Source organism: Bombina bombina, chromosome 1, assembly GCF_027579735.1.
Source record: "Bombina bombina isolate aBomBom1 chromosome 1, aBomBom1.pri, whole genome shotgun sequence".
Classification (NCBI taxonomy): Eukaryota; Metazoa; Chordata; class Amphibia; order Anura; family Bombinatoridae; genus Bombina; species Bombina bombina.
The window spans coordinates 426,543,700-426,569,206 of record NC_069499.1 but is presented as its reverse complement, the minus strand read 5'-3'; the positions used below and the strand labels follow the sequence as shown (position 1 = coordinate 426,569,206).

Sequence of the window (25,507 nt, the reverse complement as noted above, 5' to 3'; positions counted from 1 at the left end):
GTACAACCCCACATCAAGCGGGGGACTCATCCTTCAGGACTGTGGCTTTCCTCAATGCTGTACTCCTAGCCTTCAGCCCCAGGTGATGACGTCAGTTCTAAAGCGTCCACTGTGGAGTTCGATGCATCCAAATCATCTCCGGATCACTCTTCTAATGCTAGCAGTGTGATTTAGGCAGAGAGATAGGAAACAACTTACGAGGGACTCTGGTGATCAGTAAAATCCATACATTTCAAAAGAAAGGATGTCCCAGACGTAGCGTTTCATTAAAAAAGTAAGACAGCTTTATTTCATATTCTTTAAAAACAGCTTTGCGATGTGATTGTAGAAAAAAGCAGGATAGCACTTAGACTACCTGTCTTAGGATAGCACATAGACCTTTCTTTTGAAATTTATGGTCTACATTTCGATCAAAGGCACAGGCCTCTAGTTATCATGGTCTGGCGGACCTGATCCGACACTGCGGATCAGGTCCGACAGACCTCGCTGAATACGGCGAGCAATACGCTTGCCGTATTCATCATTACACCAGCAGCTCACAAGAGCTGCTGGTGCAACGCCGCCCCCTGAAGACTCGCGGCCAATGGGCCGCCAGCAGGGGGGTGTCAATCAACCCGATCATACTCGATCGGGTTGATTTCCGGCGATGTGTGTCCGCCTGCTCAGAGCAGGCGTACAGGTTATGGAGCAGCGGTCTTTGTGACTGCTGCTTCATAACTGATGTTTCTGGCGAGCCTGCAGGCTCGCCAGAAACATGGGGCATCAAGCTCCATACGGAGCTTGATACATATGCCCCACAGTAAACATGATCTAATTACACAATATTCTACAGTCTTGCAAATAATTAATAGTGATTGATGTTGAAAATATTTTGACAACTTATTTGCTGCCATTATTTCACATTAGCCAAACTCCACCCACATGTTGCCTTATTTGGAAGAGCCAATCAGAGCTGGTTTCTGGAGTAAACAATGCTAGACATATTAATTATGTTGGCAAAATATTAATTCAATGTTTTCTTGTTATAACTGCTTTGCAGTTTCCTATCTGATTATCTTTCCTAAATAAAATTAGGGACAAATATAGCACAGGGCTTGGAATTTAAAAGCCTACTATACGTCATTATAGTTGTTAGAATTGGAAAACTCTTAATTTTCAGACTTAAAAAATGGGGTAATCTAAGTAATAAAAGTATTTTACAAAATCAATTTCCTACTCACAATTCAACACTTTATATAAGAATCAAATGTGTTTACTGTCCATTTAAATGGTTTCAAACAATTGGTTTTGGATAGAGAAATGTCTTTTGTTAGTAAATATGACACTGGGAATATTTAATGACAGATAATCCTCTGGTCAGTAACATTCAGGATTTTGTGTAGGAGGCATATATCAAGTGGTTTGTGAAGGAGGCCTCTTTCAGAGAAGCAGCGTTCTATTTCCTAATTAAGGTTTTACATCAAAATTAACTGTGGGTGAGAGTATACGTAGGTTTTAGTGATCATCAATCTGTGTGATTTATTCTAAAAAGAGATACTGAGTCATCTTACATAAAGACTAATGTTTTAGATTTTAGAAGTGTTTTTTTTAGATGATGCTAAATGTTTTTCTTTTGTGAGGTAGATATGTTTGAAAGAGTTCAAAAGATGCATGGAAAAATAAAGATGCAATAAAAGCAATGTATCTTCATGTCAGCCAGGTTAGTGAAAGCACAGGGGAAAAGCCAAGTAGTTTCTTAAAATAGCTGTTAGATTCAGTATAGTGGAATCGAAAGCTTTTAGGGAAAAAGCCAGAAGCAAACAAAATAAGACAGGAGGTGAGAGGGTAAATAGTCACCTGGTATGTGACACAAGCAAAATACAAAATAGTTTAGTCAGCAAAATAAAACATATTATAGTCAGCACCTACCTAGCGGCTAGATTACGAGTTTTGCGTTATGAGCGGCTTGGTGCAAATTATTTAAACCGCTCACCTCCCTATAGCGCTGCTATTACAGGTTTTCAAAAACCCGGCGTTAGCAGGCAATATGGCAGCATTGAGCAAAATTGAGCTCCATACCGTACTCAAATACCAGCGCTGCTTTGAGCTAGTTTTACGTGCTTGTGCACGATTTCCCCATAGACATCAATGGGGAGAGCCGGCTAAAAAAAAGACCTGCAATAAAGGAGCATAAAGCTCCGTAACGCAGCCCCATTGATTCCTATGGGGAAAGAAAATTTATGTTTACACCTAACACCCTAACATAAACCCTGAGTCTAAACACCCCTAATCTGCTGCCCCGACTTCGCCGACACCTACATTACATTTATTAACCCCTAATCTGCTGCCCCCGACATCGCCGCCACCTACCTACACTTATTAACCCCTAATAGTTATATTGTAGCTATCTTAAGTTTTATTTTTATTTCACAGCTAAGTTTGTATTTATTTTAGCTAGGTAGACTAGTTAGTAAATAGTTATTAACTATTTACTAACTACCTAGTTAAAATAAATACACATTTACCTGTGAAATAAAACCTAACCTGTCTTACACTAACACCTAACCTTACACTACAATTAAATCAATTACATTAATTAAATACAATTAACTAAATTACAAAAAAATAATAAACACTAAATTACACAAAATAAAAAAGAAATTATCAAATATTTAAACTAATTACACCTAATCTAATAGCCCTATCAAAATAAAAATGCCCCCCAAAATAAAAAAAACCTAGCCTAAACTAAACTGCCAATAGCCCTTAAAAGGGCCTTTTGCTGGGCATTGCCCCGTCTGGAGGACCACTTCTTGCCGCTTGGATGAAGACTTCTCCCGGCTTCGTTGAGGACTTCTTGCCGCCGCTTGGAAGAAGACTTCTCCCGGCTTCGTTGAGGACTTCTTGCCGCCGCTTGGAAGAAGACTTCTCCCGGGTTCGTTGAGGATGGATGTCCGGTCTTCAAAAACTGTAAGTGGATCTTCGGGGGTTGGTGTTAGGTTTTCTCTTGTTAAGTGTGTTCAGTCCACGGGTCATCCATTACTTATGGGATATATTTTCCTTCCCAACAGGAAGTTGCAAGAGGATCACCCAAGCAGAGCTGCTATATAGCTCCTCCCCTCACAAGTCATACCAAGTCATTCTCTTGCAACTCTCAACAAAGAAGGAGGTCGTGAGAGGAGTTAGGAGTTTTTTACTTAATTATTCTTCAATCAAAAGTTTGTTATTTTAAATGGCACCGGAGTGTGCTGTTTTTTCTCTCAGGCAGTATTTAGAAGAAGAATCTGCCTGCGTTTTCTATGATCTTAGCAGACGTAACTAAGATCCACTGGCTGTTCTCGCACATTCTGAGGAGTGGGGTAACTTCAGAAAAGGGAATAGCATGCGGGGTCCCCTGCAAATGAGGTATGTGCAGTAAAATATTTTCTAGGAATGGAATTGACTAAGAAAACACTGCGGATACCCATATGATGTAAGTACAGCCTAAAATGCAGTAGTAGCGACTGGTATCAGGCTGGTAAATGTATGCACAGTAGAGTTATTTTCTAGGGAATAGAATTTGACTGAAAAAATACTGTTAATACTGAAATAATGTATGAGCCTTAACTGCAGTAGAAGCGACTGGTAGCAGGCTTAGTGATAACTTTACACAACATCTGAAATGTTGTTTTTTAAAACGTTTACTGGCATGTTAATCGTTTTGTGAGGTACTTTGGTGATAAATCTCTTGGGGCATGATTTTTTCCACATGGCTAACGTATATTTCTGCATAGAAACCGTTATAGCTGGTCTCCCACTGTTGTAATATGAGTGGGAGGGGCTTTTTGTTAGCGCCTTGTTGCACAGTTAAAATTCAATCATAGTCTTCCTGTTTCTTCCTCCTTGATCCAGGATGTCTCCAGAGTGCTCAGGGGTCTTCAAAATTTATATTTGAGGGAGGTAATCAGTCACAGCAGACCTGTGACAGTGTGTTTGACTGTGATAAAAACGTTAACTGTTAAATTGATTATCCGTTTTTGGGTATTAAGGGGTTAATCATCCTTTTGCTAGTGGGTGCAATCCTCTGCTAATTTCATACATTTAATGTAAAGATTTGGTTGCTATAACTGAATTAGTTCATTGTTATTTCAACTGTAATTGTCTTTTTGTGTTTTTAAAAGCGCAGCAGCGTTTTTACATTGCTTGAAAATTGTCTAAAAGTAATTTCCAAGCTTGCTAGCCTCATTGCTAGTCTGTTTAAACATGTCTGATACAGATGAATCTGCTTGTTCATTATGTTTAAAAGCCAATATGGAGCCCAATAGAAATATGTGTACCAATTGTATTGATATTACTTTAAATAAAGGTCAGTCTTTACCGGTAAAGAAATTATCACCAGACATCGAGGGGGAAGTTATGCCGTCTAACTCTCCTCACGTGTCAGTACCTGCGCCTCCCGCTCAGGAGGTGCGTGATGTTGTGGCGCCAAGTACATCAAGGCCCTTACAAATCACTTTGCAAGATATGGCTAATGTTATGAAAGAAGTATTATCTAATTTGCCTGAGTTAAGAGGCAAGCGAGATAGCTCTGGGTTAAGGACAGAGCGCACTGATGACACGAGAGCCATGTACATCAAGGCCCTTACAAATCACTTTGCAAGATAAGGCTAATGTTATGAAAGAAGTATTATCTAATTTGCCTGAGTTAAGAGGCAAGCGAGATAGCTCTGGGTTAAGGACAGAGCGCACTGATGACACGAGAGCCATGTCCGATACTGCGTCACAATTTGCAGAACATGAGGACGGAGAGCTTCATTCTGTGGGTGACGGATCTGATCCAGGGAGACCGGATTCAGAAATTTCAAATTTTAAATTTAAGCTTGAGAACCTCCGTGTATTGCTAGGGGAGGTGTTAGCGGCTCTGAATGATTGTGACATGGTCGCAATCCCAGAGAAGTTATGTAGGCTGGATAAATACTATGCGGTGCCGGTGTGTACTGACGTTTTTCCTATACCTAAAAGGCTTACAGAGATTATTAGCAAGGAGTGGGATAGACCCGGTGTGCCCTTTTCCCCTCCTCCGATATTTAGAAAAATGTTCCCAATAGACGCTACCACACGAGACTTATGGCAGACGGTCCCTAAGGTGGAGGGAGCAGTTTCTACTTTAGCTAAGCGCACCACTATCCCGGTGGAGGATAGTTGTGTTTTCTCAGATCCAATGGATAAAAAATTAGAAGGTTACCTTAAGAAAATGTTTGTTCAACAAGGTTTTATATTACAGCCCCTTGCATGCATTGCGCCCGTCACTGCTGCGGCGGCTTTCTGGTTTGAGTCTCTAGAAGAGGCTATTTGCACAGCACCATTGGATGAGATCATGAACAAGCTTAAAGCACTTAAGCTAGCTAATGCATTTGTTTCGGACGCCGTTGTGCACTTAACCAAACTAACGGCTAAGAACTCCGGATTTGCCATCCAGGCGCGCAGAGCGCTATGGCTTAAATCCTGGTCAGCAGATGTGACTTCTAAATCTAAATTGCTTAATATTCCTTTCAAAGGGCAAACCTTATTCGGGCCCGGCTTGAAAGAAATTATTGCTGACATTACTGGAGGTAAGGGTCACTCCCTTCCTCAGGATAGGGCCAAATCAAAGGCCAAACAGTCTAATTTTCGTGCCTTTCATAATTTCAAGGCAGGAGCAGCATCAACTTCCTCCGCTCCAAAACAGGAAGGAACTGCTGCTCGTTACAGACAGGGTTGGAAAAGCAACCAGTCCTGGAACAAGGGCAAGCAGGCCAGAAAGCCTACTTCTGCCCCTAAGACAGCATGAAGGAAGGGACCCCTATCCGGAAACGGATCTAGTGGGGGGCAGACTCTCTCTCTTCGCCCAGGCTTGGGCAAGAGATGTCCAGGATCCCTGGACGTTGGAGATCATATCTCACTGATACCTTCTGGACTTCAAAGCTTCTCTTCCACAAGGGAGATTTCATCTGTCAAGGTTATCAACAAACCTAATAAAGAAAGAGGCATTTCTACAATGTGTACAAGACCTCTTAGTAATGGGAGTGATCCACCCAGTTCCGCGAACGGAACAAGGGCAAGGGTTTTACTCAAATCTGTTTGTGGTTCCCAAAAAAGAGGGAACCTTCAGACCAATCTTGGACCTAAAGATCTTAAACAAGTTCCTAAGGGTTCCATCGTTCAAAATGGAAACTATTCGAACCATCCTACCCATGATCCAAGAGGGTCAGTATATGACCACAGTGGACTTAAAGGATGCCTACCTTCACATACCGATTCACAAAGATCATTATCGGTACCTAAGGTTTGCCTTTCTAGACAGGCATTACCAGTTTGTAGCTCTTCCCTTCGGGTTAGCTACGGCCCCGAGAATTTTTACAAAGGTTCTGGGCTCACTTCTGGCGGTACTAAGACCGTGAGGCATAGCGGTGGCTCCGTACCTAGACGACATTCTGATACAAGCGTCGAGTTTTCAAAATGCAAAGTCTCATACAGAGATAGTTCTTGCATTTCTGAGGTCGCATGGGTGGAAAGTGAACGTGGAAAAGAGTTCTCTGTTACCACTCACAAGGGTTCCTTTTCTAGGGACTCTGATAGATTCTGTAGAGATGAAGATTTACCTGACGGAGTCCAGGTTATCAAAGATTCTAAATGCTTGCCGTGTCCTTCATTCCATTCCAAGGCCATCAGTAGCTCAGTGCATGGAAATAATCGGCTTAATGGTCGCGGCAATGGACATAGTGCCATTTGCGCGCCTGCATGTCAGACCGCTGCAATTATGCATGCTAAGTCAGTGGAATGGGGATTATTCAGATCTGTCCCCTCTACTGAATCTGGACCAGGAGGCCAGAGATTCTCTTCTCTGGTGGTTGTCTCGGGTTCATCTGTCCAAAGGAATGACTTTTCGCAGGCCAGATTGGACGATTGTAACAACAGATGCCAGCCTACTAGGCTGGGGCGCAGTCTGGAACTCCCTGAAGGCTCAGGGATCGTGGACTCAGGAGGAGAAAATCCTCCCAATAAATATTCTGGAATTAAGAGCAATATTCAATGCTCTTCTAGCTTGGCCTCAGTTAGCAACACTGAGGTTCATCAGATTTCAGTCGGACAACATCACGACTGTGGCTTACATCAACCATCAAGGGGGAACCAGGAGTTCCCTAGCGATGTTAGAAGTCTCCAAGATAATTCGCTGGGCAGAGTCTCACTCTTGCCACCTGTCAGCGATCCACATCCCAGGCGTGGAGAACTGGGAGGCGGACTTTCTAAGTCGCCAGACTTTTCATCCGGGGGAGTGGGAACTTCATCCGGAGGTCTTTGCTCAACTGATTCACCGTTGGGGCAAACCAGAACTGGATCTCATGGCGTCTCGCCAGAACGCCAAGCTTCCTTGTTACGGATCCAGATCCAGGGACCCGGGAGCGGTGCTGATAGATGCTCTAGCAGCCCCTTGGGGTTTCAAGATGGCTTATGTGTTTCCTCCGTTTCCGTTGCTGCCTCGATTGATTGCCAGGATCAAACAGGAGAGAGCATCTGTGATTTTGATAGTGCCTGCGTGGCCACGCAGGACCTGGTATGCAGACCTAGTGGACATGTCGTCCTGTCCACCATGGTCTCTGCCTCTGAGGCAGGACCTTCTAATTCAGGGTCCTTTCAACCATCCAAGCCTAATTTCTCTGAGGCTGACTGCATGGAGATTGAACGCTTGATTCTATCAAAGCGTGGTTTCTCGGAGTCGGTTATTGATACATTAATACAGGCTCGGAAACCTGTTACCAGAAAAATTTACCATAAGATATGGCGTAAATATTTATATTGGTGTGAATCCAAGAGTTACTCATGGAGTAAGGTCAGGATTCCTAGGATATTGTCTTTTCTACAAGAGGGTTTAGAAAAGGGTTTATCTGCTAGTTCGTTAAAGGGACAGATTTCTGCTCTGTCTATTCTTTTACACAAACGTCTGGCAGAAGTTCCAGACGTTCAGGCTTTTTGTCAGGCTTTAGCTAGGATTAAGCCTGTGTTTAAGACTGTTGCTCCGCCATGGAGCTTAAACTTAGTTCTTAAAGTTCTTCAAGGTGTTACGTTTGAACCCCTTCATTCCATTGATATTAAGCTGTTATCTTGGAGAGTTCTGTTTTTGATGGCTATTTCCTCGGCTCGAAGAGTCTCTGAGTTATCTGCCTTACATTGTGATTCTCCTTATCTGATTTTTCATTCAGACAAGGTAGTTCTGCGTACTAAACCTGGGTTTTTACCTAAGGTAGTTTCTAACCGGAATATCAATCAAGAGATTGTTGTTCCATCATTATGTCCTAATCCTTCTTCAAAGAAGGAACGTCTTTTGCATAATCTGGATGTAGTCCGTGCCCTGAAGTTCTACTTACAGGCAACTAAAGATTTTCGGCAAACTTCTTCTCTGTTTGTCGTTTATTCTGGACAGAGGAGAGGTCAAAAGGCTTCGGCCACCTCTCTCTCTTTTTGGCTTCGTAGCATAATTCGTTTAGCCTATGAGACTGCTGGACAGCAGCCCCCTGAAAGAATTACAGCTCATTCCACTAGAGCTGTGGCTTCCACCTGGGCCTTTAAGAATGAGGCCTCTGTTGAACAGATTTGCAAGGCTGCAACTTGGTCTTCACTTCATACCTTTTCAAAATTTTACAAATTTGACACTTTTGCTTCTTCGGAGGCTGTTTTTGGGAGAAAGGTTCTACAGGCAGTGGTTCCTTCTGTTTAATGTTCCTGCCTTGTCCCTCCCATCATCCGTGTACTTTAGCTTTGGTATTGGTATCCCATAAGTAATAGATGACCCGTGGACTGAACACACTTAACAAGAGAAAACATAATTTATGCTTACCTGATAAATTTATTTCTCTTGTAGTGTGTTCAGTCCACGGCCCGCCCTGTCTTTTTGAGGCAGTTCTAAATTTTAATTTAAACTCCAGTCACCACTGCACCCTATAGTTTCTCCTTTCTCATCTTGTTTTGGTCGAATGACTGGATATGACATGTGAGGGGAGGAGCTATATAGCAGCTCTGCTTGGGTGATCCTCTTGCAACTTCCTGTTGGGAAGGAGAATATATCCCATAAGTAATGGATGACCCGTGGACTGAACACACTGCAAGAGAAATAAATGTATCAGGTAAGCATAAATTATGTTTTTTAAGGGTTTATTGGGTGGGTTTTATTTTTAGATTAGGGTTTGGGCTGAAAAAGAGCTAAATGCCCTTTTAAGGGCAATGCCCATCCAGATGCCCTTTGCAGGGCAATGGGGAGCTTAGGTTTTTTTAGATAGGATTTTATTTGGGGGGTTTGGTTGTGTGGGTGGTGGGTTTTACTGTTTGGGGGTTGTTTGTATTTTTTTTTACAGGTAAAAGAGCTGAATTCTTTGGGGCAATGCCCCGCAAAAGGCCCTTTTAAGGGCTATTGGCAGTTTAGTTTAGGCTAGGGTTTTTTTATTTTGGGGGAGCTTTTTTATTTTGATAGGGCTATTAAATTAGGTGTAATTAGTTTAAATATTTGATAATTCTTTTTTATTTTGTGTAATTTAGTGTTTATTATTTTTTGTAATTTAGTTAATTGTATTTAATGTAATTTATTTAATTGTAGTGTAAGGTTAGGCGTTAGTGTAAGACAAGTTAGGTTTTATTTTACAGGTAAATTTGTATTTATTTTAACTAGGTAGTTAGTAAATAGTTAATAACTATTTACTAAATACAAACTTAGCTGTGAAATAAAAATAAAACCTTAGCTAGCTACAATGTATCTATTAGTTCTATTGTAGCTAGCTTAGGGTTTATTTTATAGGTAAGTATTTAGTTTTAAATAGGAATTATTTAGGTATTAATTGTAATTTTTATTTAGATTTATTTTAATTATGTTAAAGTTAGTGGGTGTTAGGGATAGGGTTAGACTTAGGGTTAGGTTTATGGGTTAATAACTTTAGTATAGTGGTGGCGATTTTGGGGGCAGCAGATTAGGGGTTAATAACAGTAATGTAGGTTGCGGCGATGTTAGGGACAGCAGATTAGGGGTTAATAATATTTAACTAGTGTTTGTGATGTGGGAGTACGGCGGTTTAGGGGTTAATATGTTTATTATAGTGGCGGCAATGTCGGGAGCGGCAGATTAGGGGTTAATAATTTTATTTTAGTGTTTGCAATGTGGGAGGGCCTCGGTTTAGGGGTTAATAGGTAGTTTATGGGTGTTAGTGTACTTTTTAGCACTTTAGTTATGAGTTTTATTTTACGGTTTTGTAGCGTAAATCTCATAACTACTGACTTTCAGTTTACGGTACGGATCTTGACGGTATAGGCTGTACCGCTCACTTTTTGGCCAGACAGGCAAACTCGTAATACTGGCGCTATGGAAGTCCCATTGAAAAAGGACTTTTTGAAAGCTGCAGTAGTTACGTTGCGTTACGGCCAAAAATGTGTATGGTACAGATATACCTGCAAAACTCATAATACCAGCGGTAGTGAAAAAGCATCGTTATGAAGCTTTTTCACTCATAACGCAATACTCGTAATCTAGCCATAGGTTAATAGCAGGAGTACAAAAAAGAGGACTCTTAAAGGGAGATACAATTTATGCCCACTAAAGGTCAGTATTTATAGGACTTACTTAAGGGACATTCAAGTCAAAATTAAACTTTAGTTATTCCGACAGAACATTAAATTTTTAATCAACTTTCCAATTTACTCCCATAAACAATGTGCAGTCTGTTTATATTTACACTTTTTGAGTCACCAGCTGCTACTGAGCATGTGCAAGAATTTACAGAATATTCATATATGCATCTGTGATTAGCTGATGGCTGTCACATGATAAAGGAGGTGTGGAAAAAGACATAACTTGGAAATTTGTCAGAAAAAAAACTTGAAGTACAGACAAAGGACCCAATGATTGAAAGCTCTAGGAGGCGAAAAAATATTTCAAAGGTGTTTACTGTACATGCCATTGGTCAGCAATGCTGGCTATAGATAACACCCAGGATCACTGCCCATATTAGTGAAGTATAGTAAAAGAATCCTTTGTAATAGAACTGCCTAACCACTAATCCTAATATCCCTAAACCAAAGTATCTCGCAATCGCAAACTAACATTACACTAATAAAGATCTAAACCACCATATACCCAAACACAATCTAACCCTACTCTACCTACCACCCAACCCCCCTCTAAACTAAACCCCCTAAGTTTCAATAAAAAAAAAATATGTTACATAAAATAATAAACTACAGTATTTAAAATAAAAAAACACCATTATACCTAACACTAATCTACATGTCCCATAAAATAAAAAACCTACCCAAAACAAAAAAAAACCTAAACCTAAAAACTAAAATAAATTACAATCACTCTTAAAAGGGCCTTTTGAATGGCATTGTGCTAAAGATAATACAGATCAACAATTACAAAACCTCCTCTACCTAAAAAAACTATCATAAAAAAGAAAATTTAAAATAAAAAAGCCTATTCTTAAAAATAAAAAAAACACCCCCAAAAAAACCCTAACTAACCACAAAAGTTGGATTCACCATTGGAAATATCGGCTCCTCTTGACATCGGCTCCTCTTGACATTGGGCCCACTTCATCCCGGCTCCTGGGGCCCATCTTTGTGGAGGCGAACTTCAGTGGCATCGTCTTCCCGGCTTCTTCATCCCATAGTAATACTAATATGTTGTCGGCAATTTGATCAGGCACCTAGGGAAACCCCTTGTTTGAGGGTGCTACCTTCTTGGAAGAATGGGGGACCAGAATTGAATATCAGACCTAAGTGCATTGTCTTTTTTGTCATGCATTTGTTGATTATACAAATCTACTGTATTTACTGAATCTTTAGCTGTTTTCTTATCTTTTGAGAGCACCTAGACAACTTTGTCTGTTCAGATGGCAAAATATTGGCAATTACATGGTGCAAAGCTGCTCAAGCACTGCACATAAATTATTTTATAACTAATTGCTAATGTATTGGAATTTAATTATTAGTTATTAAAAAGCCCCACTAATACCTTCTAATGTTACCTCTGCAGAAAGATTATAGGTTGTTTGAAACTGGACATAAAGTCATAATTTTTAGAACTTGGTCCAATAAGTTAACTTTGAGACATGTACTAAACAACAAAGGCTACCACAGATGATATGATATAGGCTCAGTAGTCTTTCATTCTTGAGTTAGATCCCACCAGGTGAGGAATCAGAAAGGGCCTTATTTATTTACAGATATCTTGGATTGTATAACACATAGCCCTTCATATGTATAGCACATCAGGGACACTGTAATCTCAATGGGGTCCATTTATTAAGTGCATGGCGGACGAGGTCCGCTATCATGAATCTTGTCCACCCACGCACAAGCAGTGGCTTTTAATCATCTTTGTCAGATTGGGATGGTTGAAATCTGACACACTTTAGGTGGCTTAGAGCTTAATTAGCAGCGGTCATAAAACTGGAGTTCTTAAATAATTTTTCAGACTTGCGCTGGGGCTCTGAAGCTGCATTTGCAGATTAATAAATAATAAAGCCAGTTTAGTTCTTTTAGCATGTCACAATGGTGGGTCTTGTAGTTACATTGTAGCACAAAGCGGCAGAACGAGTTATACAATGTATTAAGTTTATTATGGTGAGTTTGTGGTGCAGGTGCGTATACTACGTCACCATAATCCATGATAGGCATCAGCATTTGCTGTACAATCTTTCTCCAACATTGGTGTGTCCGGTCCACGGCGTCATCCTTACTTGTGGGATATTCTCTTCCCCAACAGGAAATGGCAAAGAGTCCCAGCAAAGCTGGTCACATGATCCCTCCTAGGCTCCGCCCACCCCAGTCATTCTCTTTGCCGTTGCACAGGCAACATCTCCACGGAGATGGTTAAGAGTTTTTTGGTGTTTAAATGTAGTTTTATTCTTCTATCAAGTGTTTGTTATTTTAAAATAGTGCTGGTATGTACTATTTACTCTGAAACAGAAAAGGATGAAGATTTCTGTTTGTAAGAGGAAGATGATTTTAGCAGACAGTAACTAAAATCGATTGCTGTTTCCACACAGGACTGTTGAGATGAAGTAACTTCAGTTGGGGGAAACAGTTAGCAGTCTTTTCTGCTTAAGGTATGACTAGCCATATTTCTAACAAGACCATGTAATGCTGGAAGGCTGTCATTTCCCCTCATGGGGACCGGTAAGCCATTTTCTTAGTTAAACATAAAAGAATAAAGGGCTTCAAAAAGGGCTTAAAAACTGGTAGACATTTTTCTGGGCTAAAACAATTGCTTTACTAGGCATATTATGCAGATTCTAACTAATTATTGGTATTATAATCTTGGGGAACGTTTAGAAAAACGGCAGGCACTGTGTTGGACACCTTTTTCAGATGGGGGCCTTTCTAGTTATAGACAGAGCCTCATTCTGGGACTGTATAGGGGTTAAATGTAAAAACGGCTCCGGTTCCGTTAATTTAAGGGTTAAAGCTCTGAAATTTGGTGTGCAATACTTTTAATGCTTTAAGACACTGTGGTGAAATTTTGGTGAATTTTGAACAATTCCTTCATACTTTTTCACATATTCAGTAATAAAGTGTTTTCAGTTTGAAATTTAAAGTGACAGTAACGGTTTTATTTTAAAACGTTTTTTGTGCTTTGTTGACAAGTTTAAGCCTGTTTAACATGTCTGTACCATCAGATAAGCTATGTTCTATATGTATGAAAGCCAATATGTCTCCCCATTTAAATTTATGTGATAATTGTGCCATAGTGTCCAAACAAAGTAAGGACAGTAATGCAACAGATAATGATATTGCCCAAGATGATTCCTCAAATGAGGGGAGTAAACATGATACTACATCATCCCCTACTGTGTCTACACCAGTTATGCCCACACAGGAGGCCCCTAGTACATCTAGTGCGCCAATACTTATTACCATGCAACAATTAACGGCTGTAATGGATAACTCCATAGCAAATCTTTTATCCAAAATGCCTACTTATCAGAGAAAGCGCGATTGCTCTGTTTTAAACACTGAAGAGCAAGAGGACGCTGATGATAACTGTTCTGACATACCCTCACACCAATCTCAAGGGGCCATGAGGGAGGTTTTGTCTGATGGAGAAATTTCAGATTCAGGAAAAATTTCTCATCAAGCTGAACCTGATGTTGTGACATTTAAATTTAAATTAGAACATCTCCGCACACTGCTTAAGGAGGTGTTATCTACTCTGGATGATTGTGACAATTTGGTCATTCCAGAGAAATTATGTAAGATGGACAAGTTCCTAGAGGTTCTGGTGCCCCCCGACGCTTTTCCTATACCCAAGCGGGTGGCGGACATAGTAAATAAAGAGTGGGAAAGGCCCGGCATACCTTTTGTCCCCCCCCCCCTATATTTAAGAAATTATTTCCTATAGTCGACCCCAGAAAGGACTTATGGCAGACAGTCCCCAAGGTCGAGGGGGCGGTTTCTACTCTAAACAAACGCACTACTATTCCTATCGAAGATAGTTGTGCTTTCAAAGATCCTATGGATAAGAAATTAGAGGGTTTGCTTAAAAAGATTTTTGTACAGCAAGGTTACCTTCTACAACCAATTTCATGCATTGTTCCTGTCACTACGGCAGCGTGTTTCTGGTTCGAGGAACTAGAAAAATCGCTCAGTAAAGAATCTTCGTATGAGGAGGTTATGGACAGAGTTCAAGCACTTAAATTGGCTAACTCTTTTGTTTTAGATGCCGCTTTGCAATTAGCTAGATTAGCGGCGAAAAATTCAGGGTTTGCTGTCGCGGCGCGCAGAGTGCTTTGGCTAAAGTCTTGGTCAGCGGATGTGTCTTCCAAGACAAAATTGTTTAACATTCCTTTCAAAGGTAAAACATTATTTGGACCTGATTTGAAAGAGATTATTTCAGACATCACTGGGGGAAAGGGCCACGCCCTCCCACAGGATAGGTCTTTATTTAATAATAAGCCTAATTTTCGTCCCTTTCGCAGAAACGGACCAGTCTGTTAGGGCTTAGTTGGTTAAAGATCTTTCAACTATTGCAGTGGATCTACAGCTGCGGATCAGATGTAATGTTTCACTCAGCACTTAATTAACATATGACAATGTTAACCATAATGGGGCTCAGAGTGAGTTAATAAACTTTAAGTCTATGTGGAGACTTGGAGAAAAATAAAGGAATAACTTAATATGTTAAGTATCCAAAAAGAAACAGATTAATAAAGTAATTCTTTCTGATGATTTGTGGAAAAGTATCAGTTCGTATGTATCACAATAGAATTTATGTAGCAGTTCATCTGTGACCAATAATTAGTGAGGTGTGCGCCAAAGATTTAAAGTCACAATAAGATGTTACACAACTCAGTTAGCTGTAGTGAGTTAGACGTAGGTTACCTGTTGAATTGGCAGAGAGCAGAGAATTCGAGCGGCACTCGAGACAACAGCTGATAGGCGGTGAGTGACAGCTTACTGAAAACCGGTTGCGGTTGGCGTCTGACGTCACAGGTATGAAGTCCGCGGGAGAAATAAACTCACGAATCTTCTGGTAATGTTGAAAAGGCACTCGGATGTTTGAAGTATAATCCTGGCTTGATAATATGTGAGGAAATGTAACGGAAATGTATACTGTAACCAAAGTAGTGAAAATAGAACACCGTAGCAAGGTGTCAGTTTCCCTTGAATAAAGTTTTGAACTATTTTCCAATAAGGTAGCTTGGAATAAGCAGGAGCTCAGTTTGTAGCAGAGTTACCTAGGGATAAAACTCAATTACTAAGCACCTGGCTGGCGTCAGGGGAAAACTTAAATAGGCTAGGAGGAACTAAAAGGTAAAGGTGGTATTGGTAATTGTATGACACTTAACATAAGGTGGAATAGTGAGTTCTGACAGATTGCCCCCTTCACTCAAGCCGTCCCACGGCTTGTAAGCGAGGTCTATGAGGATTCCTTGAATGGAAGCGAGACACCAATCGGGGAGCGTTCACAAGATTATGGGGTTCCCATGTGTCTTCATCTGAAGAGTACCCCTTCCAACTGACAAGGTATTGTAGATCCCCTTTATATAAACGTGAATCCAAAATATCCCTCACTTCATAAACGTTAGGGTCTAAAGACTGAACTTCAGGAGGTAGTAGTTGAGTACCAGTGTTTTTTGCAGGTTTCAATAAGGAGACGTGGAATGTAGGATGGATGGCAAGAGTGGTAGGAAGTTGTAAAGTGACAGCATTTTGGTTGATGATACGTATAATACGAAATGGCCCTATAAAGAGGCTTGCTAGTTTCTTGCTTGGGGTCTGCAATTTTAGATTTTTTGTGGATAGCCAGACCCAGTCTCCAATTGAATATTGTGGGGATGGCCTTCTTCTGAGGTCATAATACTTCTTTTGTGTTTCTTGAGCTGTTTGTAGATTCCTTTGTAATAGTTGCCAGTTTTCAGTAAGTCTATCAGTTAGATCCTCCACATTTGGGTTTAAAGAAGAGTCTTTTGTTGAGAGACTAATCTTTGGATGGTATGCATAATTCGCGAAGAATGGTGACATCTTGCTGGACGAATTGAGAGAGTTGTTATATGCGAATTCTGCAGTTGAAAGGAATTTCTTCCAGTCTGTTTGGTGGTAGGCACAGTAGCAGCGCAGATACTGCTCAAGCCACTGGTTTAAGCGCTCTGTTTGGCCATTAGTCTGAGGGTGGTAAGAGGTGGTATAACGGTGTTCAATCTGTAACTTGTTGCAGAGGTTCTTCCAGAAACGAGAGGTAAATTGAGTTCCCCTGTCAGAATTAAGGATTTCTGGTATCCCATGTAGTTTAATAATGTTGTCTATAAATAGTTGTGCGGTTTCAGCTGAGGTTGGCAATTTGTGGTGCGGTATAAAATGAGCCATCTTGGTAAACAAATCGATAACCACCATTAAAGTGTTCATTCCAGCTGAAGTAGGTAATTCAACTATAAAATCTATACCCAGATGAGTCCAGGGTCTTTGTGGGACTTGTATGGGCATCAGTAATCCATAAGGAGGACGTCTCTCCGATTTTGAAGTGATACATCTAGTGCAATTTTGTACATAGTTACGAACATCCATGGCCATATGTGGCCACCAATAAGTCCTTGAAATGAGGTTTAAAGTTCTTTGAATACCAGGGTGTCCAGAAAGAGGGGAATTGTGATGTTCCTTCATTAAATTTTGTCTTAACTGCTCAGGTATATATAATTTGTCTGAATTGTAATATAGACCATCATTTCCTAGTGTTATTCCTTTAGGTAAGTCTTGTTCAGCATGTATGGCCTTTTGATAAACGGATTCAGAAAATGATGAGATGCCTAAGAACTTCTCGTGGGGTATCATCACTGTAGGGCTACCTTCCAAAGGAGGTTTAGGGTCTCTTCGGGAAAGAGCGTCCGCCTTTCCATTACGGTTAGCTGGTCTGTAAATGATTTGAAAATGAAATCTGCTAAAGTAAAGACTCCACCTCACCTGTCTAGCTGAGAGGGTCTTATTTCTCTGGAGGTATTCCAAATTTTTGTGGTCGGTATAAACTATAACCGGTAAGAGTGTACCCTCTAGAAGATGCCTCCAGTATTCAAAAGCTCTTTTAATGGAGAGTAACTCCTTTTCCCCAATAGGGTAATTCCTTTCAGGAGGAGACATAATTTTCGAATAGAAGGCTATAGGGTGTAGAGGTTTGGTTAAATTTTCTCTTTGGGATAAGACAGCTCCTAAGGCGTAGTCTGAGGAGTCCACTTCAAGAAAATACTGTAAAGCAGGATCAGGGTGACGCAATATTGGAGCTGTAGTAAAGGAGTGTTTTAAGAATTCAAATGCTTCATTTGCCTTTGAGTTCCACCGATAGGTAGTTGTACTGCCCGTAAGGATGGTAAGAGGTTTAGCGATAGAGGAATCATTTTTTATAAATTTTCGGTAATAATTGCTGAAACCTAAGAAGTGTTGGAGATCCTTTCGGGTTTGTGGAATAGGCCAATCTTTTACTGCTTCAACCTTGTCTTGTTGCATCTCGATGCCTTCAGAGGAGATGTTGTAACCAAGGAAAGATATCTTTTGAGTGTGAAATAAGCATTTTTCAGCCTTTGCATAAAGTCAATGTACTTGTAATCTTGAGAGTACCCAGCTGACGTGCTTAATATGATCTTGAAGGTTTTGGGAGTAGATCAGGATGTCATCCAGATAGACTACGACACAGATGTCTAACAGGTCTCTGAAGACATCATTGATGTAGTGTTGGAAAGTGGCTGGTGCATTGGTAAGGCCAAATGGCATAACTAGGTACTCATACAGACCGTATCGAGTCCTAAAGGCAGTCAACCACTCATCTCCCTCTCTTATGCGTATGAGGTTGTAGGCCCCCCTGAGATCTAGTTTGGTGAAAATCTTAGCTTTGTGAAGGCGTTCTATGAGCTCGGGTATTAATGGGAGAGGGTACCTATTCTTAACAGTGATTTTGTTTAGGTCTCTGTAGTCTATGATCGGACGTAATGATTGATCTTTGTTTTTGACAAAAAACATTCCTGCACCAGCAGGAGATACCGAGGGTCTGATGAATCCCTTCTTAAGGTTCTCGTCTAAATAAGCTTTTAAATGTTCAAGCTCAGGTTGACTCAACGGGTATAAGTGACCATAGGGTATAGTTGCACCAGGTTTAAGGTCTATGGGGCAGTCATAACTGTGGTGTGGTGGTAAGTTTTCTGCCTCACGTTTGCTAAATACTTCTATATATTGGGTGTACTCCTTAGGAATGATAGGCAACTCCTCATCTACCTGTGCTACCTGTATTACATGTGTGGGAGATGTACAGGTACTCTTACAGTATGGGGAGTCTAAAGTGAGTTTTAATGTTTTCCAGACTATAGTGGGTTCATGCAAGCGTATCCACTGTATACCTAAAACCACAGGAAAAAGAGGAGAAGGCAATACATCAAAACGAATATATTCATGATGATTGTCTTGTGTGGTAACCAATAAAGGGACGGTATGATGTGTTATTGGACCGCTAGATATATATGTGCCATCAACGACATGAATAGAGACAGGAGTGGTTTTTCTTTCAAGTGCTATTTTATTTATTTTCACAATGGTAGAATCTATATAATTCCCGTGGGCCCCGGTGTCAACAATGGCCTCAGTGGTTAGGCGTCTACGTTCCCACTGCAAAGAGAGAGAGATGATACAATAAATAGGGTTATTCTGCTTTGAGATAGAAATGTTAGTCATAATGCACTTACTTTTCTTATTCTTTTGTAGCAGTGGACATTCCTTTACGGAATGGGAAGGATTAGCACAGTATATACAGAGTGCTAGAGTTTTGCGTCTCTGCTTTTCTTCTAGTGACAGAGGACCTCTTAGAACTCCAATTTCCATCGGCTCTTGAGTGGTACTATTGGTAGCCCCATGGGATATGGGAGGCGTAGGTTTCCGGTAGATAACTTCAGAACTGTGTCTTTCACTTCTCCTTTCCCTGAGACGCCTATCTATTTGTATGGACAGCCTCATCAGCCCTTCCAATGTATCTGGTAGAACCACTCTAGCCAACTCATCCTTAATAGACTCAGAGAGACCCAGCCTGAATTGGTTTCTAAGAGCTATTTGATTCCATTGGGAGTCTGTAGAAAACTGCTTAAATTCAGTGATATACACCTCAACTGGTTTAGAACCTTGTCGTAAAGCTCTCATCTTAGTTTCAGCTGTAATTTGTGAATTAGTATCCAAATACAATTCATCCATGGCAGTGAGGAAATCTGGTAGGGAAGTGAGAATAGGATTATGTGTTTCATAAAACGAGTCTGCCCAAATCCTGGGTTCACCACGTAAAAAAGATATCATTGTCAAAACTTTCAGGTGATCACTAGGGTAAGTTTTAGGTTTGAGTGTGTAAAGCAACATGCATGCATTCTTAAATCTGAGGCTCAGGTTGGCTTACCGGAGGCGGTGTTGTAACCTTCACAGTGTCTCTGATAACCTTTCTCAAAGTTTCATTCTCCACTTGTAAGGCACTCATGGCCTGTCCTAGTTGATCTACCTTTTGTGTAAGATTGTAAACAATTTGCGGCAGATCCGCTGGATCCATTATTCAGGCTTAGTAATTCTGTTAGGGCTTAGTTGGTTAAAGATCTTTCAACTATTGCAGTGGATCTACAGCTGCGGATCAGATGTAATGTTTCACTCAGCACTTAATTAACATATGACAATGTTAACCATAATGGGGCTCAGAGTGAGTTAATAAACTTTAAGTCTATGTGGAGACTTGGAGAAAAATAAAGGAATAACTTAATATGTTAAGTATCCAAAAAGAAACAGATTAATAAAGTAATTCTTTCTGATGATTTGTGGAAAAGTATCAGTTCGTATGTATCACAATAGAATTTATGTAGCAGTTCATCTGTGACCAATAATTAGTGAGGTGTGCGCCAAAGATTTAAAGTCACAATAAGATGTTACACAACTCAGTTAGCTGTAGTGAGTTAGACGTAGGTTACCTGTTGAATTGGCAGAGAGCAGAGAATTCGAGCGGCACTCGAGACAACAGCTGATAGGCGGTGAGTGACAGCTTACTGAAAACCGGTTGCGGTTGGCGTCTGACGTCACAGGTATGAAGTCCGCGGGAGAAATAAACTCACAAATCTTCTGGTAATGTTGAAAAGGCACTCGGATGTTTGAAGTATAATCCTGGCTTGATAATATGTGAGGAAATGTAACGGAAATGTATACCGTAACCAAAGTAGTGAAAATAGAACACCGTAGCAAGGTGTCAGTTTCCCTTGAATAAAGTTTTGAACTATTTTCCAATAAGGTAGCTTGGAATAAGCAGGAGCTCAGTTTGTAGCAGAGTTACCTAGGGATAAAACTCAATTACTAAGCACCTGGCTGGCGTCAGGGGAAAACTTAAATAGGCTAGGAGGAACTAAAAGGTAAAGGTGGTATTGGTAATTGTATGACACTTAACATAAGGTGGAATAGTGAGTTCTGACACAGTCTCTAATTCTGTATCCTCTAAGCAAGAGGGTAATACTTCACAACCCAAACCAGCCTGGAAACCAATGCAAGGCTGGAACAAGGGTAAGCAGGCCAAGAAGCCTACCACTGCTACCAAAACAGCATGAAGGGATAGCCCCCGATCCGGGACCGGATCTAGTGGGGGGCAGACTTTCTCTCTTTGCTCAGGCTTGGGCAAGAGATGTTCAGGATCCTTGGGCGCTAGAAATAGTTTCTCAAGGTTATCTCCTGGAATTCAAGGAACTACCCCCAAGGGGAAGGTTCCACAGGTCTCAATTATCTTCAAACCAAATAAAGAGACAGGCATTCTTACATTGTGTAGAAGACCTGTTAAAGATGGGAGTGATACATCCAGTTCCAATAAGAGAACAAGGAATGGGATTTTATTCCAATCTGTTCATAGTTCCCAAAAAAGAGGGAACATTCAGACCAATTTTGGATCTAAAGATCCTAAACAAATTTCTCAGGGTACCATCGTTCAAAATGGAAACTATTCGAACGATCCTACCTACTATCCAGGAAAATCAATTTATGACTACCGTGGATTTAAAGGATACGTACCTACATATTCCTATCCACAAGGAACATCATCAGTTCCTAAGGTTCGCTTTTCTGGACAAGCATTACCAGTTTGTGGCACTTCCATTTGGATTAGCCACTGCTCCAAGGATTTTCACAAAGGTACTAGGGTCCCTTCTAGCGGTTCTAAGACCAAGGGGCATTGCAGTAGTACCTTACTTGGACGACATCCTGATTCAAGCGTCGTCCCTGTCAAAAGCAAAGGCTCATACGGACATCGTCCTAGCCTTTCTCAGATCTCACGGATGGAGGGTGAACAAAGAAAAAAGTTCTCTGTCCCCGTCAACAAGAGTTCCCTTCTTGGGAACAATAATAGATTCCTTAGAAATGAGGATTTTTCTGACAGAGGTCAGAAAATCAAAACTTCTAAGCTCTTGTCAAGTACTTCATTCTGTTCCTCGTCCTTCCATAGCGCAGTGCATGGAAGTAATAGGATTGATGGTTGCAACAATGGACATAGTTCCTTTTGCACGAATTCATCTAAGACCATTACAACTGTGCATGCTCAGACAGTGGAATGGGGATTATACAGACTTGTCTCCGACTATTCAAGTAGATCAAAAGACCAGAGATTCACTCCGTTGGTGGCTGACCCTGGAAAATCTGTCACAGGGAATGAGCTTCCGCAGACCAGAGTGGGTCATTGTCACGACCGACGCCAGCCTAGTGGGCTGGGGCGCGGTCTGGGAATCCCTGAAAGCTCAGGGTCTATGGTCTCGGGAAGAGTCTCTTCTCCCGATAAACATTCTGGAACTGAGAGCGATATTCAGGCCAAATTCATAAGGTTTCAGTCAGACAACATGACGACCGTTGCATATATCAATCATCAGGGGGGAACAAGGACTTCCCTGGCGATGAAAGAAGTGACCAAGATAATTCAATGGGCGGAGGATCACTCCTGCCACTTGTCTGCGATCCACATCCCAGGAGTGGAAAATTGGGAAGCGGATTTTCTGAGTCGTCAGACATTCCATCCGGGGGAGTGGGAACTCCATCCGGAAATCTTTGCCCAAATAACTCAATTATGGGGCATTCCAGATATGGATCTGATGGCGTCTCGTCAGAACTTCAAGGTTCCTTGCTACGGGTCCAGATCCAGGGATCCCAAGGCGACTCTAGTAGATGCACTAGTAGCACCTTGGACCTTCAACCTAGCTTATGTATTCCCTCCGTTTCCTCTCATCCCCAGGCTGGTAGCCAGGATCAATCAGGAGAGGGCCTCGGTGATCTTGATAGCTCCTGCGTGGCCACGCAGGACTTGGTATGCAGACCTGGTGAATATGTCATCGGCTCCACCATGGAAGCTACCTTTGAAACAGGACCTTCTTGTTCAGGGTCCATTCGAACATCCGAATCTGGTTTCCCTCCAACTGACGGCTTGGAGATTGAACGCTTGATTTTATCAAAGCGTGGGTTTTCAGATTCTGTAATAGATACTCTGATTCAGGCTAGAAAGCCTGTAACTAGAAAAAATTACCATAAAATATGGAAAAAATATATCTGTTGGTGTGAATCTAAAGGATTCCCATGGAACAAGATAAAAATTCCTAAGTTTCTATCCTTTCTACAAGAAGGTTTGGAGAAAGGATTATCTGCAAGTTCTCTGAAGGGACAGATCTCTGCTTTATCTGTTTTACTTCACAAAAGACTGGCAGCTGTGCCAGATGTTCAAGCATTTGTTCAGGCTCTGGTTAGGATCAAGCCTGTTTACAGACCTTTGACTCCTCTCTGGAGTCTAAATCTAGTTCTTTCAGTTCTTCAAGGGGTTCCGTTTGAACCCTTACATTCCGTAGATATTAAGTTATTATCTTGGAAAGTTTTGTTTTTGGTTGCAATTTCTTCTGCTAGAAGAGTTTCAGAGTTATCTGCTCTGCAGTGTTCTCCGCCCTATCTGGTGTTCCATGCAGATAAGGTGGTTTTGCGTACTAAGCCTGGTTTTCTTCCGAAAGTTGTTTCCAACAAAAATATTAACCAGGAGATAGTTGTACCTTCTTTGTGTCCGAATCCAGTTTCAAAGAAGGAACTTTTGTTACACAATTTGGACGTAGTCCGTGCTCTAAAATTCTATTTAGAGGCTACTAAAGATTTCAGACAAACATCTTCCTTGTTTGTTGTTTATTCTGGTAAAAGGAGAGGTCAAAAAGCGACTTCTACCTCTCTTTCCTTTTGGCTTAAAAGCATTATCCGATTGGCTTATGAGACTGCCGGACGGCAGCCTCCTGAAAGAATCACAGCTCACTCCACTAGGGCTGTGGCTTCCACATGGGCCTTCAAGAACGAGGCTTCTGTTGACCAGATATGTAAGGCAGCGACTTGGTCTTCACTGCACACTTTTTTACAAATTTGATACTTTTGCTTCTTCGGAGGCTATTTTTGGGAGAAAGGTTTTGCAAGCCGTGGTGCCTTCCATTTAGGTGACCTGATTTGCTCCCTCCCTTCATCCGTGTCCTAAAGCTTTGGTATTGGTTCCCACAAGTAAGGATGACGCCGTGGACCGGACACACCAATGTTGGAGAAAACAGATTTTATGCTTACCTGATAAATTACTTTCTCCAACGGTGTGTCCGGTCCACGGCCCGCCCTGGTTTTTTAATCAGGTCTGATGAATTATTTTCTCTAACTACAGTCACCACGGTATCATATGGTTTCTCCTATATATATTTCCTCCTGTCCGTCGGTCGAATGACTGGGGTGGGCGGAGCCTAGGAGGGATCATGTGACCAGCTTTGCTGGGACTCTTTGCCATTTCCTGTTGGGGAAGAGAATATCCCACAAGTAAGGATGACGCCGTGGACCGGACACACCGTTGGAGAAAGTAATTTATCAGGTAAGCATAAATTCTGTTTTTCCTTTATTGTAGGGCTGAGGCAAGATTTTTTTCTGTACAGGGCACCTAATTTTGGATAAAGTTTAGATGCAAGTTTTTCTATGTGGAGGCCAAAAGATAGATTAGGGTCTAAGAACATACCCAAGTATTTGAAAGAGTGGACTGCGTTAAGCGTGCAATTGAATTTTGTTTTGATGCGTATATGGGAATTTTGTAATTTGTGTAATTTAGGCCCAGTTCCAAAGATCATTTTGACAGTTTTGTCAGTGTTTAGGAGGAGTTTGTTTTTTGAGATCCACTTTTCTACCTCTTTGAACTGGTGTCTGAGGGAGAGGTTGAAAGTGTGTGTGAGTATAGGGGTGAGGGCAGCAGAGAGGGATGGGAGTAGCTGTGAGGGGATAGGGTCAAGGGGACAGGTAGTGAGGTCAGAGCGCAGTATAAGTGCCGAAACTTTTTCCTCAGTGACAGGGGTGAATTAGCTAAGTTTAAGGTTATGTAGGTTGTGGTTGATTGAGAGCATTTGAGGGGGTGAGAGAAAGGAATTATGTTGAGAGCTGATTTCATTTCTGATGGAGTCGATTTTGTTATTGAAGTGGCTGGCAAAGTCTTGAGCTGACAGAGAAGTTGTATTAGGAGGTGGGGGAGGGCAGAGAAGGGTATTGAAAGTGGAGAACAAACATTTTGGGTTTGAAGAAAGATTAGAGATAAGAGTAGAGAAGTAATGTTGCTTATGGAAATTAAGGGCAGAATAGTAGGAGTTCAAGATAAATTTGTAATGTTGAAAATCAGCTGAATTCCTAGATTTTCTCCAGTGCCGCTCAGCAGTACGGGAACATCTGCGTAGGTATCGTGTCAGAGGAGTATGCCAGGGCTGAGGATTAGTGTTTGATTTCCGAGCTATGGTAAGAGGGGTGAGATTGTCAAGGACCGATGTAAGGGTGGAGTTATAGTGGCAGATAGATTGGTCAGGGCAGGAAAAGGAAGAGAAGGATGAGAGGAGAGGTGAATTTATCCACCAATCAGCAAGAACAACCCAGGTTGTTCACCAAAAATGGACCGGCATCTAATGCCTAATCTTCCTTAGATAAATCAAACTTCTCCCATCAGGCAATCTAGTATGTAAAAAAAAAAACA

General features: G+C 41.2%; 1 protein-coding gene across 1 annotated transcript in view; it reads left to right on the top strand.

Moving 5' to 3' along the window:
• The window catches only part of KCNH7 (potassium voltage-gated channel subfamily H member 7), a 1,107,705-nt gene that overhangs the window by 261,554 nt on the left and 820,644 nt on the right, over nt 1-25,507 (top strand). The window lies entirely within an intron of this gene.